The 13,019-nt window shown below is 45.6% G+C and overlaps 1 protein-coding gene and 1 pseudogene across 1 annotated transcript in view; one reads left to right on the forward strand and one right to left on the reverse strand.

Annotated features, from left to right (window-relative positions):
- Positions 1 to 13,019, forward strand: part of Dgcr2 (DiGeorge syndrome critical region gene 2) — an 81,025-nt gene that overhangs the window by 828 nt on the left and 67,178 nt on the right. The window lies entirely within an intron of this gene.
- LOC104859876 lies at positions 6,213 to 10,500 on the reverse strand (annotated as a pseudogene).

A 13,019-nucleotide genomic window follows, 5' to 3' on the forward strand; every position in this document is an offset into this window, starting at 1 on the left:
GAACGTGCCCCGACCGGGCGCGAACCCGCGCGTACCTGGGCTGAGCCCCTCGCGCTAGTCTGCCTTCGGGGCCTTGCGGCGTCGGCTCTGTGGTCTCCGAGAGCCTCGGGCCCTCGGTCTTCGGTTCGGGTCTCGGCGAGAGAATTGTGTGTTTTGGTCCAGGAGCCGCTCGCGGAGACACCTGGATTCACAGGCGTCACCTGACTGCAGCCCCGTGCCAGCCTTGCGGCCCTGGACAACATTGGCGGGGTGACAACTTGTCGCTCCGTTAGGCTCAGTTCGAAACCCGGCCCAGAGGAGATACTGGGAGTCTCCAAAGTACCATGTGCGGGACGTAGAGACATCGCAGCGGTGCTGTGATTAAATGCTTTTGGAACTTTCTTTGGAGCTTGTGTGTATATGTCTGTGGTAAGGAATCAGAACCATAGCAACCAGAAGGCCCTTTTCCACCTGTTTCTTCCCCTGAACTGCACCGAGAACATCTAACAAAATCAGGGCCGGTTCATCCATCAAGCAGTGTTGCAGGCGACTATACTTTGAAGGTCTGCCAGAGTTTTTACAGTCAGCAGGAGAAAAATGAACTTAGGTGGAAGAAAATGTATGAGTATTAATATAATCACGTTTAAGCTAATGCAGTGGAAAGTATGATTTAATGTTTTACAATGTGAAAAGTTTCCTATGAAAGTAGAAGTGCCCAGGACCATCTGTGAGTGACCTCAAGGCTGAGTGTGGCAGCACGGAGGTGTTCGCCCGTCGGGGGCAGCCTGGTCGGGCTCCCACCCTGCACGCTCCACCCTCTCTACTTTGTGCCGTTGTCCTCTGGCTCCTCGGTAATGTCTGCCTGGTGGGCGGCACATTGAACTTGGGTAGACTGATGATCCCCTGGGCTCTGTTACTCTGGTTGGTTGCTCGAAGTTTGACTTCTTTAGCATGGCACTAGTTGCGGAGTGGCTTTGGTTGGAGCAGAAAAGGGATCACCTGTGGAGGGGGTATCATTTAGACTCTTGGCATCATAGTAAGTTTTTGAGTTTTTATGGTTTAAATTCATTGTAAACATGCATGTACCTGTAGGGAGGTGAAATGTCTTTTTGGAGTTCCTGAGTCCCAGTTTTGCAGATGAGGTCGCTGGACCCAGCAACACATCAGCCTGTCTTCACAGAGATCACTGATTCCCTGATGCCTTTTTCCTTGTCAGTGTGTTTGCATATCTTGCCAGCTGGCTAGAACAGTTCACGTAGTATGTGCCAGTACTCCTGCTGCTTGCCCATCACTAGGGGTGTTCAGGTGCAGAGAACACACCCATCCGAGGCAGTGTGGGGTGTGGAAGCAGCAGCTGGGTTAGTCAGAGCACTTCTAGGTGAGTACTCCTGAGTGGGAGGCCCAGAGGCAGGTAGCAGAGGTGGCCATCTGTACCTGTGAAGCAGGGGAGGGCCTCACAGACCTCATGCTTCTGTCTGAGTTGGAGTGGGGGTGGCTCCGGAAAAAGGAGCAGAGTTACTTTTAACTCCTTGGTTCTGCAGATCAGAACTTAGCAGCAGCCCAGTTGGTGTCTTGAGTTCCCCGCAAAATCTAGAGGGCTCCCTTAGTCCCTGACTTTGGTTGGCCGGCAAGGGCACATCTCACTCTGAGTCAGTTTAAGTTGTGTGCTGCTGCTGCTGTTGCTGTGTGTGTGTGTGTGTGTGTGTGTGTGTGTGTGTGTGTGTGTTTGCACACTTCACCCTGTGAGCATCCTGAGAGTGCCAGGAATAGGCATTTTTGGCCTTTAGCAGGTAGGGTCTTCTCTGGTCTTGGGCTGTATTCTTTCTGTTCAGGCCCTGACTTTGAACCATATTCAGGTATGAGGAGGGTACTAGAAAGAACTCAGCTTTTGGGAGGGAGGGCCCTGAGGTTAGGGCCAAGCCACTTTGGTTTTTTTTTTGGTTGCGGGGGTACGCTGTGCGAACTCAGGACCTTGTGCTTGCAAGGCAGGTGCAGTGCTGCTGAGCTAAATCCTGGCCCTCACTTTGGTTCTTCTGTTGGAGGGCCTTCTACAGACTTGAGGGTAGAGCAGCATGTTCATGTGACTTTTCATCTTTTTTTATTTTTATTTTTTGGTACCAGGGATTTTTATGCTTGTGAGGCAGGCTGCAGCACCACTGAGCTAAATCCCCAGTGATTTTTTTTTTAATGGTAATGAGGATTGAACCCTGGGCTTTCACACTTAGCTATAACCCCAACAATTTCTATTTACTTAATTATTGAATATATGAGACAGATTTTCACTAAGTTGCTCAGGCTAGGCCTGAATTTGCAACCCTCTTGCTGAGCCTTCCAGAGTGCTGGGATTACAGGTGTGCATCACCATTCCCAGGTTCACCAGTTTCTTTTAAAGTGCACCTTTGATCTTTGTTGACTGAGGTTGTGTTTATCTGTCAGGAACTTTTTTTTTTTAAGTAGGAAAATTTATTGGGGAATAGAATGTTTGAGCGACAGGAGGGTTCCCAAATGGATTGCCTGGGTTCTGTACCCCCACCCCCACCCCCTATTCCTCTTCCTCTCTTCTTCCTCCTCCTCCTGTCCCCACCCCTTTCAGGCTGGCCTGTAACTTTGGCAATCCTCTTGCCTCAGCTTCCTGAGGGCTGGGATCATCACCATACCTGGCTTTATTTATTTATATATTTATTTATCTTTGGCACCGGCATTGAACTCAGGACCTGCTGAGCTACATCTCTGACACAACCCCACTTTTTTTTCCCTCCCACCTTTTTTTAATTGGTACTGGGAATGGAACCTGGGTCCTTGTGCTTGGCTTGGGAGTCAAGCAGTGGTATCACTGAGCTAAATCCCTGGCCCTCCCACCTTTGAGACATGGTTTCCCTATGTATTATAGGCTGGCCTTGAATTTACTACTGTGTAGCCCAGGCTGGTCCTGAACTTTTTTTTTTTTTTTTTTTTTTTTTTTTTTTTTTTGATATGGGGGATCGAACTTGGGTCCTTGCAATTGCTTTCGAGGTAGGTGACAGAACCACTGAGCTAAATTCCCCGCCCTGGTCTTGAACTTGTAATGATCTTCTTCCCTCAGCCTCCTGAGAGCTAGGATTATAGGCTTTTGCCACTATGCTTGGCATGAAGTGGTTTATAGTTTATTTAAGGTGGTGCTTGATTTTTAGCTCTGTTTTAGATAGGGGAATTTAGAAAGGTGAATGGCTCAAGTAAGGTTTTTATTCTAGGATCCTGGTTTGTCTTGTCATTATGTACCCTTAGTTGGGTCCCTGTCCACTTTAGCTGTGTACATCCAGGCCTCTGGAGAATCTCACGGTAGTGCTGTGAATTTTTTTTTTTTTTTTGGTCTTACTAGGGATTGAACCCAGGGAATGCTGAGCTCCATCTCAAGGCCTTTTAAGAACAATTTGAGACAGAGTCTTTGCTAAATTGGCTTTGAATTTGGCAATCTACCTGCCATCAGCCTCTTGAGCAGCTGAGATTGCAGTTGTTTTCTAGCCACAATGGGCTAAACAGTTTCCTTAACCCCAGCTGTGGAGCCTCGGGCTGCCTGCATCCCCTGATGGTTCCTACAGGTCCTCCAGATTGGGGGCTGAATCTTTTCATTCTGAGTATTTTGGTCTGAGGAGCACAGTCCCTCCCCCTTTATTTGGTTGGCCGCAGTGACCACTGATGATGCATGTATGGTCTTGAGTATGTGGGAGAAAGTTCGTGCTTCTGCTGAACTTAACTGCAGCTGTGACCTGAGCAGCCTTTGGGAGGCCCTATGATGTTGTCTCAGTGGGCCTTTTCCCACTTGTGCAGGAATGCAGCATCAGTGGTTTATTCTAAAGCTTTTTCTCAGTTTAATTGGGGAAAAAAATTATGCCATGGTTTCAGGCACAGCTCCCTCCTGGGTGACCTAACCACACATACCTGAGAAAACTTGCCTTCTGAGAAAGGCTGCAGTCCAAGGAGCCCTGTCCCTCCCCGTCCATTGCTAACTTGTGCTCAGCCATGCCTCCTGGGGTGGTAGCAAGATGGCGGCTGTCGTCCTTGTAGTGCTAGCAAACACACAGCTAGTTAGCAGCATAGTTGGGGTTTAAGAGGAGAGCTGATTCCTAGTAAGAGTTCTTGTCTCTGGAATCCAGAATTTTCTTTCATATGGAGTAGCACAGGAATTGAATTGGAAAAGGGTGTGTGTATGTATATATATGTGTGTGTGTGTTTATATAGCAAGATGGCGGCTGTCGTCCTTGTAGTGCTAGCAAACACACAGCTAGTTAGCAGCATAGTTGGGGTTTAAGAGGAGAGCTGATTCCTAGTAAGAGTTCTTGTCTCTGGAATCCAGAATTTTCTTTCATATGGAGTAGCACAGGAATTGAATTGGAAAAGGGTGTGTGTATGTATATATATGTGTGTGTGTGTTTATATATATATATAATGAGTTAATTTCATTCTTATTGGTTGGAAAGTGGTGTAGCAAGCTTTTTAACTTCACTAGCTAGTGAGTTATCTTTTATTAAAAAAAAAAACAAAAAAAACCTTCGGGGATTTGACTCAGTGGTTCCACCACCTGCCTGGCAAGTTGCAATGGCCTGTGTTCGATCCCTGGTACCAAAAAAAAAAACAAAAAAAAAAAAAAAAAAAACCCCTTGCATTTGGAAATACTTTCAAACTTATAGAAAAGTGGCAAGAATAAAATTTGTGCAAAAACACCTACATATCCTTTACTTAGACTGCTGCTGTTAGCATTTGACTTTATTTGCCCTGTTTTCGCTTTTATGTGTGTACATACAAGGGGAGATCGAAATATACAGTGAATGTTTAAATTTTAAAAAGATTAGCTGGGCGTTGTGGTGCACGCCTGTAATTCCAGCACTTGGGAGGCTGAGGTAGGGGCATTGGTGTGAGTTTGAGACCAGCCTGCAGTACACAGTAAGACCCTGTCTCAAAAACTAAACAACCTTCTGTCGCGAGCCGGCAACACAGAGCACTGTCCAACAGTGTCTCAAACTTGAAAGAGCAGCGGGATGGAGAAGGGGCAGAGAAAAAGGAAGGACGCCAAGACAAGAGTCTGATCAAGGCGACGTTTATTGCAGGCAGGCATCAGCCTTTTAAAGGAAAAGACCGAACTATTATGGGCTAGGATTACCATAGTATCCTCAACACCCGCTCCACGGGAACGAGGGTTCACACGGGAAGAGAAAGCAGGCTCAAGAAAAACAAATTAACAACACTTGCAACTAATAATCATGATTCCCAAATAGGTGGAGGAACTTAACAAAATGGAGTTACAACACCTGACTTCTACAGATAACCTCAGATCTTTAACAGGAAGCACCTGACTCCTACAGATCTTTGGCTGTCCGAGTTTCTCCCGTGCAGGGTCAAAAACAAGTTTAACACGTGCAGTCCTTAAAAAGGAACAAATGTTATCTTTCAAAAAGCCAGTGGGCCATGGCTGGCTTCCCACAACCCTCACCCCCAAAAAAAGTTTATTACAGTAAAAGATATTGTCATTAATCTCCCTCAAAATACTCCTCTTTTCTTTGAACACACTTCCTCCATTGTCCTTGTTAGGAATGGAGGTAGGCTTTATTATAAAAGAAACAACTCTTTACAAAATTTAGGAAAGGGAATAGTCTGCACCGGGAGGAAAGATGTTAGGATTAGAAAATTAAAAATGTTCTAACTCTAGCTCTTTTACCCAACTCCAAAAGCAGAGTGGAAGGAGACAGCTGAAGCAGACAGTTCTGTAAAGTTATTCTTAACTCTAAAAATTTGATTAAAATGTGAACTTGTTTTGCTTTGAAAAAGTTAATATATCAAAAGGCTTGCTGTAGTGACATGCTAGCCCCACTGGAAAACAACCCCAGTACTCCTGTCAGTGGCGATGTGCCTAAGTTGACCAACTCACACTTCTAAACCCAGGTGTGGATGGTATGTGTGTGTGTCTTTAAACCCAGCCGTGAGGCTCAGGTGAATGCTAGTGCCGCACAACCACTGCTAACTGTCCAGGATGGGCAGAGCAGCAGACACCCTTGTTGTGTTAATGAAGGAGCAGGAGTGACATTGCCCCACCCTACCCAAAAGGAGATCCTTCTCAACCCCGTTTGGTACCCAATGACCAGAATTTTTTCCTTTTAGGAAAAAACCATATATTTACATATACACATATAATTTTTAAATTTTTACATTTAAATATGAAAATACTATTCTGCTTTGTGTTAAAAATGGAGGAACAAGTGTTAAGAACTTTTTCTTTTGAAGGCAGGGATATCCATCAGTTTACTCAGCTTTGTGTCTATGAGCAGGCATGGAGCCCCAAGTAGGGGATCATCATCGCAAGAGACCAAGGAAGGGCGTTCCTCCCTGATCCCCAACCACTCCTTTCTCTTAATTTCTGCTTATACCTTAGAAAATAGAGTTTCCCACTGAGCGAGGTCCTTATTTAATCCAAGTCAGGCCTTTCCCCTTTCAGCTGCCTTGAAGAAAAAACTCCCCTCCTCCCCTGCTCCTTCATGAACACATCTGCTCTGTCCAGATAGCTATGCCTACTGGACAAGCACATGTGATGAAGGGGCAGTGATTAGTTTCCCTACGGGTGTCCCCACTAACGCTTTAGAAACATTTCCATGATAGGGAAAGAAGGGGTGAGTGGCTGTGAAAGGATTAAGAATTTGACTCCTCTTTTCCTGGCCAAAGAAAGCAAGATTAGCCGAATAAAAGACCTTGATATTACAGCCTTTTGAGTTACAATGGGGACAAATAGGATGGCTGGGAGACTGAGGAACTAGAGAAAAGTGAAGAACTGGAAGGGGCTTGATGGTTAGAAGTCTGGCCTGCTTAGCTTTTAAACTGGAAGAGCTCATTGCCTAATTGAGAAGACGTGTAGGTGAGGGATTTTGTCACAGCAAAAGGGGGTCACAGAATTGACAGAAGAGCAACAGTCTTCAAAGTAACCCCCCTTCCCCTGGCCAACATTCCGGGGAATACAGATGCTGGTGCTATAGCTGACTACATCAGCAGGAAAGTTGATACTGGAGGTTTTATGGGATTCAGTTAGGCTCCGAGCATTGCCCAGTTCCCCCTTGGGATCGCAGATGAAAATGTGGTACTGGTGCCACTTGCTTAGTTTCTCTGTGGCCTCCCCAGTGTTCTCCAGGCTTCTCCTGCGTGGCCTTTGTGCTAAAGTTGATAGGGTACCATTCTAGTTCCCAGGAGTTGTGCTTAGGATCAAAGTTTGTTGTCATTCCAAAGACTTCACATACACGATGCAAGATGAAGTGGACTATCCACAGATGGTCTTCCATAGAGATTCCTTCCCAGGGTCCTATTGAGAGTTCCTACTGGGCAGGCATGACTTTAGCATTTGTCCCTGTACAGCTCTGGCCTACAAGCAGGCCTGATAATGAACCTGTACAATTTCCCTGCCATAAGCTTTGTCTGCTCCCATACCACAGTAATATGGACCTTTGGGGCCCAGGGAAGCTGTTGGAAGACCCAGCCAAAGGGGTGGCCATCTGTCCCCATGAAAGTATATTCAATATATTCTGAACCAGGGGTGCTGCTCTTGCATACCATGTTCATAATGTCTTTACAATTGCTTTTTAAAGTGGTCTCTCCAGGTTTCAGTTATACTTCCAAACTTCACAGAACACCAGTTTATTAGGGTCTTTGCAGATATCTTGACACATGGCAATAGGGATAAGGTAAATGTCACTGTTGGATCCTTCAGACTGGAAGGTGCTAGACTTGCAGGGATGGTGAACCTATGGCATGCATACCTAAAAGGCTGTTACTATCTTTTTTTTTTTTTTTTTTTTTTTTTTTTGGTTTTTTGAGACAGGGTCTCTATGTAATTGAGACTGACCTGGAACTCACTATGTAGCCCAGGCTGGTCTCGAACTCACAGTGATCCTCGTGCCTCAGCCTCCCGAGTGCTGGGATTACAGGCGTGCGCCACCACGCCTGGCTCATGCTGTTACTTTGAAAGCTCTAAAAGGTTTGCCATCACTGTGCTTGTGTCATAACAATTCCGCTTAGGCAACTCTTACACCCACTTGGGCTCACAGTCCAGGGTATGGGTCTCACAGCCCAGACCTTCTTTGGTACAGTCAATCTAGAGACACATGGCTTGGGTGTTGTTGCCCTGAGGCAGGGATGTGTACACCTGCATGATGTCTTTGTTCAAATGGGAACCAAGGTGGCCATGGTGGAAGATGTTCCGGGTGGCGAGCGTGTGCACAGCAGTCACAAGAGCAAGGCAAGAGCAGAGAGAAGCTGAAGTCCTGCTCACGTGTCCTACTCTTCTTCCATTTTCAGCTTTTTGTCCTTGCTACTTTGTGAAACAGTTCTGGAAGTCCTCTTTTCTTGAGTATCGTTACAAGGTGTGATAAAAAATTTGGTGTGTGCTGCTATTGAGTGCCATCTAACAGAAAGAAAGGCAGGCTCGTAAAACATGGTATGGGGCCAGGGATTTCGCTCAGTGGTGCCACCACCTGCCTTGCAAGTTCAAGGTCCTGAGTTCACTCCCTGGTACCAGAAAACCCCTCAAACACCAGAAAACATTGTGGTGTGTCCTCATCTTCCTTATTTGCTAAGTCTGGTACTGGCACAGTGCAACTTCTGGGTCTTTCCCAATGTCAGAATGACCATGAAAGATAAAAGTTTTGAATTGATTCAGGACATCTAAGCAGCAGTGTCAGCGCAAATAGACACTCACAAAAGAGGACTTCAGAACTGATTTAGAAAGGGCAAGAACTACGAGATAAGTGTATTCAAAACAAGGTGGGGTGTTCTGAGGGAGATGAATGGTAATGTGTCTTTTAGTGTAATAAATTTTAAGTTTTTGTTTGTTTGTTGGTACTGGGGGATTGGACTTGGGACCTTGCACTTACAAGGCACGCGGTGGAACCACTGAGCTAAATCCCTGGCCCAAATTTTAATTTTTTTGTAATAAATGTTTAAACATTTAAACATTCACTGCATTTAAGCATTAAAACATTGAGTCAACACCTCGTAGATATGTACTGAAACACAGCAGTTTTTACTGAAATCTTCGAGAGTAGATTACATACATCTTGGCCCTTTCTTCCTGAACACATTGTTTCTTGCAACACCCTTCATTCCTAAGACCATAGCCACAAACAGTGCATTGATGCCTCTTTACCTCTACCTGGGCCAGCCTAAGCTTTAACCACAGGCCTTCCTGTGCTCTGGAGGCCTTCCCCCGGGACCTGAGCTAGTGGTAGGTACACAGCAAGGGTTAGTGAGGACAGTAGATGAGGACTCACCTTTCTGCTGTTCCTTGTAATAGCCGATGTGTTTGGATTGCTGCTGTTGGATGTTTGTGCTGATCTGACACTGTGCCTTTCGTGCTTCGTGCCTAGTCTAGTGTGCTTCCCAGTCCTAGCTCATGGGCATTTTCCTCACCATTTCCTCTGCTGCACCCTTCTAGATGTGTTGAATGATTATATCTTCTTAGCAGTGGTCGGGAGGTGACCTGGATATACATTTGCACTCCCCCTGCAAGGATGGGAACTGATTTAGCAATGCTCATGTTCTCTTAGCAGTGATGCCTGTGTGTGCACATGTGTGTCCCCATGTGTCCTCTTTGCATTGATGGCCGTGATCTTAACTGCGTGTATGTCCTCCTTGCAGTATGTCAGTGATCTAGCTACCTGTGTGTGTGTCCTTCTAGTAATGATGGAAGTTGATCTAGCTGAGTATGTGTGTCCTCTTGGTTGTGATGGCAGTGATCTAGACCTTGACCTTTCCCTGCTGGCCCTGAGACTCACCACTGGGGAGTTCCTTTGCCTCCCTTCATCTTTGGTTTTGAGAAGCCATTGTTAGTTTTTAGACTTTCAGTGACAATATTTAGAATCTAGCAGAGAGCCTGTAATAGATTAAATGTCTTCCTTGGTGTGCTGCTAGATTGTTCCCTCATCAGATTTGCTTTTATGTCTGGGTGCTGAGAATTTGATTACTGGTCGTTCCCCCTGCTGATGTGCAGAGCATGTCAGTAATCCTGAGAATCTGGTTTTCCAGCTCACAGCTCCCTGAGCAGGGATGCATGGATTTGGGGTATGGTTAGGTATAAGACACTGTTTTTGTCTCTGGCATGATTTACCGGTTGTCTTGGGAGTTGGTGAAAGCCAGTCACAGCTCATCCTGCCACACCTGCCTGGGCTGCATGTCCAGTGTAGACATGGTGGGCCTTGGCAGGGCAAGGGCAGGCTGGAGAAGAATGGATTTGGGTCCTGTGGTTGGAGTGCAGTGGACTGTGAGCCCCCAGGTGTCCTGGGGTTAGTGAGGACTGCCTTTGGAGGTGGGAAAGCCCATGTGTGGTTGTATGTCACATGAGCTGTTTGTCCATAAAAGGTTAGATAAGACAGAATTCGGATCGAGGTAACCTGCCGGCAGCTTGGGCAGTTTCAGAACAGCAACCTCTTAGAGTCTTGCTTCTTGAGGTGAAATCTTTTCTGTGGCTCCCTCTGTGATTTCTCTATGCCTCAGTTTCCTCACCTGGAACATGGCATCATAATAGGGTTTCCTGGAGATGTGAGGATTAAAATAGGTAAGTACAAATTTCTTAATAAGCTATATAACTCATTATTTTTAAAGATAGGCTCTTGCTGTATAATCCAGGCTGACTTTGCACTTGCCATGTAGCCCAGGCTGGCCTTGACTTCTCCATCTTCCCACCTCAGCCTTCGTAATGCCATACAAACTAACTTCTGTATGTATGAAAGGACTTGAGCAAAGCCCTGAATCTGTACACAGGGTCACGAGTGTATCTCCCAAAACAGGGCCTTCTCCCAGAGGCAGCAGAATTTGGTGGTTTTAAATTGGATCTTCCAACTTAAAGTTGGATCTGGCTATCACAGGAGCATGTGTGACTTGTAGAGAGGCCCCAAAACAGCCACCATGCTTTGCACAGGGCCAGGATTGTTCACACTGAGATGTTTTGCTCTTTGTCACATTCCTGCTGTGTCCCTTGGGCCTGGTGAGGCACAGTGAGCACTCAGAAATCAGTTATTGAAGAAATGCACAAATGGCTACTTATATTTTGAAATAAAGAGTAACAGCTTTTCTTGTCAGCCTGCCTTGCAGCTGCCCTGGTGGGGGTGGGAGGAGGGTGAGGGCCTCGTGGTCCTGCAGCACAGCCTTTGGAGGGTGGGGAGGGGAACAGAGTACAGAGGAGGGGCAGGGCAGAGCCATCCGGCCTAGGCCTCATGCTGAGGGAAGCTCACTTCTCAGATGTTAGCTTGGCTGAGGGGTGAGAGAAGAAGAAAGAGGGAAGTATAAATACAGAACAGGGAAAGGAAGCACAAGGCCCTGTGATGCCATGTTGGGACTGCAAGAAACGGTGTGAACTTTGACAGACACAGAGACCCGCATGCCGAGTTGTGTGTCCTGTCAGTGTGGACATGGTGGGCCTTGGCAGGGAAATCCATAAGGGGCTGTCCCCGCAGCACCAGCCTGGATCCTCCCTGAGTAGTTCACCAGCTACTCATCCTGGGGTGGGGGCGGCTTCCAGAGAGAGGGGCCCTGAGAAGCCAGTGGGAGGATGTGACTGTCCCTCTAGGCTTGGGTAAAGGGTGTCTAGGATGTTGCTGGGAGATCCCTTCCACCCACCAGGAATGGTGTTTGTGTGTCCATGTGTACACACCCCTCTGTGGCCATCTGTACCTGTGGGAGTTCGTGATGTATCTTTTGGTTTCAGTGTAGCATCATACAGTTTTGCTTGCTTTCCCTGTTCCATATTTGTGTCTTCCTTTTTCTGTCTGAGAACCATGGCTCCCAGTAACATCAGTGAATTGAGTTAATCCTGTAATGCAGTCATTTCCAAAGTGCTGTACCAGTACACCTTCCGTAGCAGTACAACAGCAAATCTACTAAGTAGACGTAAAATTTTGGGGCCAGGGATTTAGCTCAGGGGCACTGTGCAAGGTCCTGAGTTCGATCCCTGGTCCAAAAAAAGAGGTAAAAAATTTTTCCAAGTCTTTTTGTCTTTCAGCTGGTGGTATATACTGAGTATTGGGTTCAAAGCTAGTTGGATTCTCTCTTCTGTTTTGTGTGTTTGTTACACATTTAGGTTCAAAACTACTAATAAAACGCTTTTTTATTAAGAAATATTGAGCGTGATATTATAATCTTAATACTGTAATGTAACATACTGTTCATCACACTGATAGGTAAGGAAACATCTCATTTTTAAATAGGCTTTATTTTCCTGGGAAAATTTTAAAAATCACTTTTAAGAGTTTTTATAGTTTTAACATGTTAATTCTTAATATATATTGCTATTTGTAAAATACTCCATTTTCATTTTGTAGTATGAAAAGCATTATGTATTTTGGGTAAATGATCACTTTGCATCAGTAGAAATACCAAGTGAGATTTATAAAAACAATGATATTGTTTGAATTTTATATCAATGCTATTAATTACAATTTAATTTTATTAACCTTAAAATTTTATGTATTAGAGCTTACTTTGCAGTACTAACTGCAGTGGTTTATCCTAGTACAAAAAAAAACGGGGGGGATTCGTGGAAGTTAGTGGAATTTAGTTAGCTCTAGAAGTGGGTCAGTGTTTCTTAGTTGTTGAGATGTGTGCCATGTGGTGTAAGGCATTTATAAGAGGGGACATTGGATGACAGATACGTGTGAACATTGCTGAAAATCTAAAATTATTTAAAGTTTTAAGTGGGGTGTGGTGGCATATGCCTGTAATCTCTGCACTCTAGGAGGCTGAGGCAGGAGTATCACAAATTCAAGCCCCACCTCAGCAACTTAATGATTTAGTGAGACCCTGTCTCAACATAAATTAAAAAGGACTGGGGCTATAGCTCAATACAAAGACTTTGGGTTCTCTCTATTCTGCTTACTGTTTTTGTTTTAGAATATTTGTCTTGCCAGGCATGGTGGCACACGCCTGTAATCCCAGCACTCAGGAGGCTGAGGCAGGAGGATCGCTGTGAGTTCGAGACCAGCCTGGGCTACACAGTGAGTTCCAGGTCAGTGTCAACTACATAGTGAGACCCTCTC

The sequence above is a fragment of the Fukomys damarensis genome, unplaced genomic scaffold (genome assembly GCF_012274545.1).
Source record: "Fukomys damarensis isolate Sample0158 unplaced genomic scaffold, DMR_v1.0_HiC HiC_scaffold_34, whole genome shotgun sequence".
Lineage (NCBI taxonomy): Eukaryota > Metazoa > Chordata > Mammalia > Rodentia > Bathyergidae > Fukomys > Fukomys damarensis.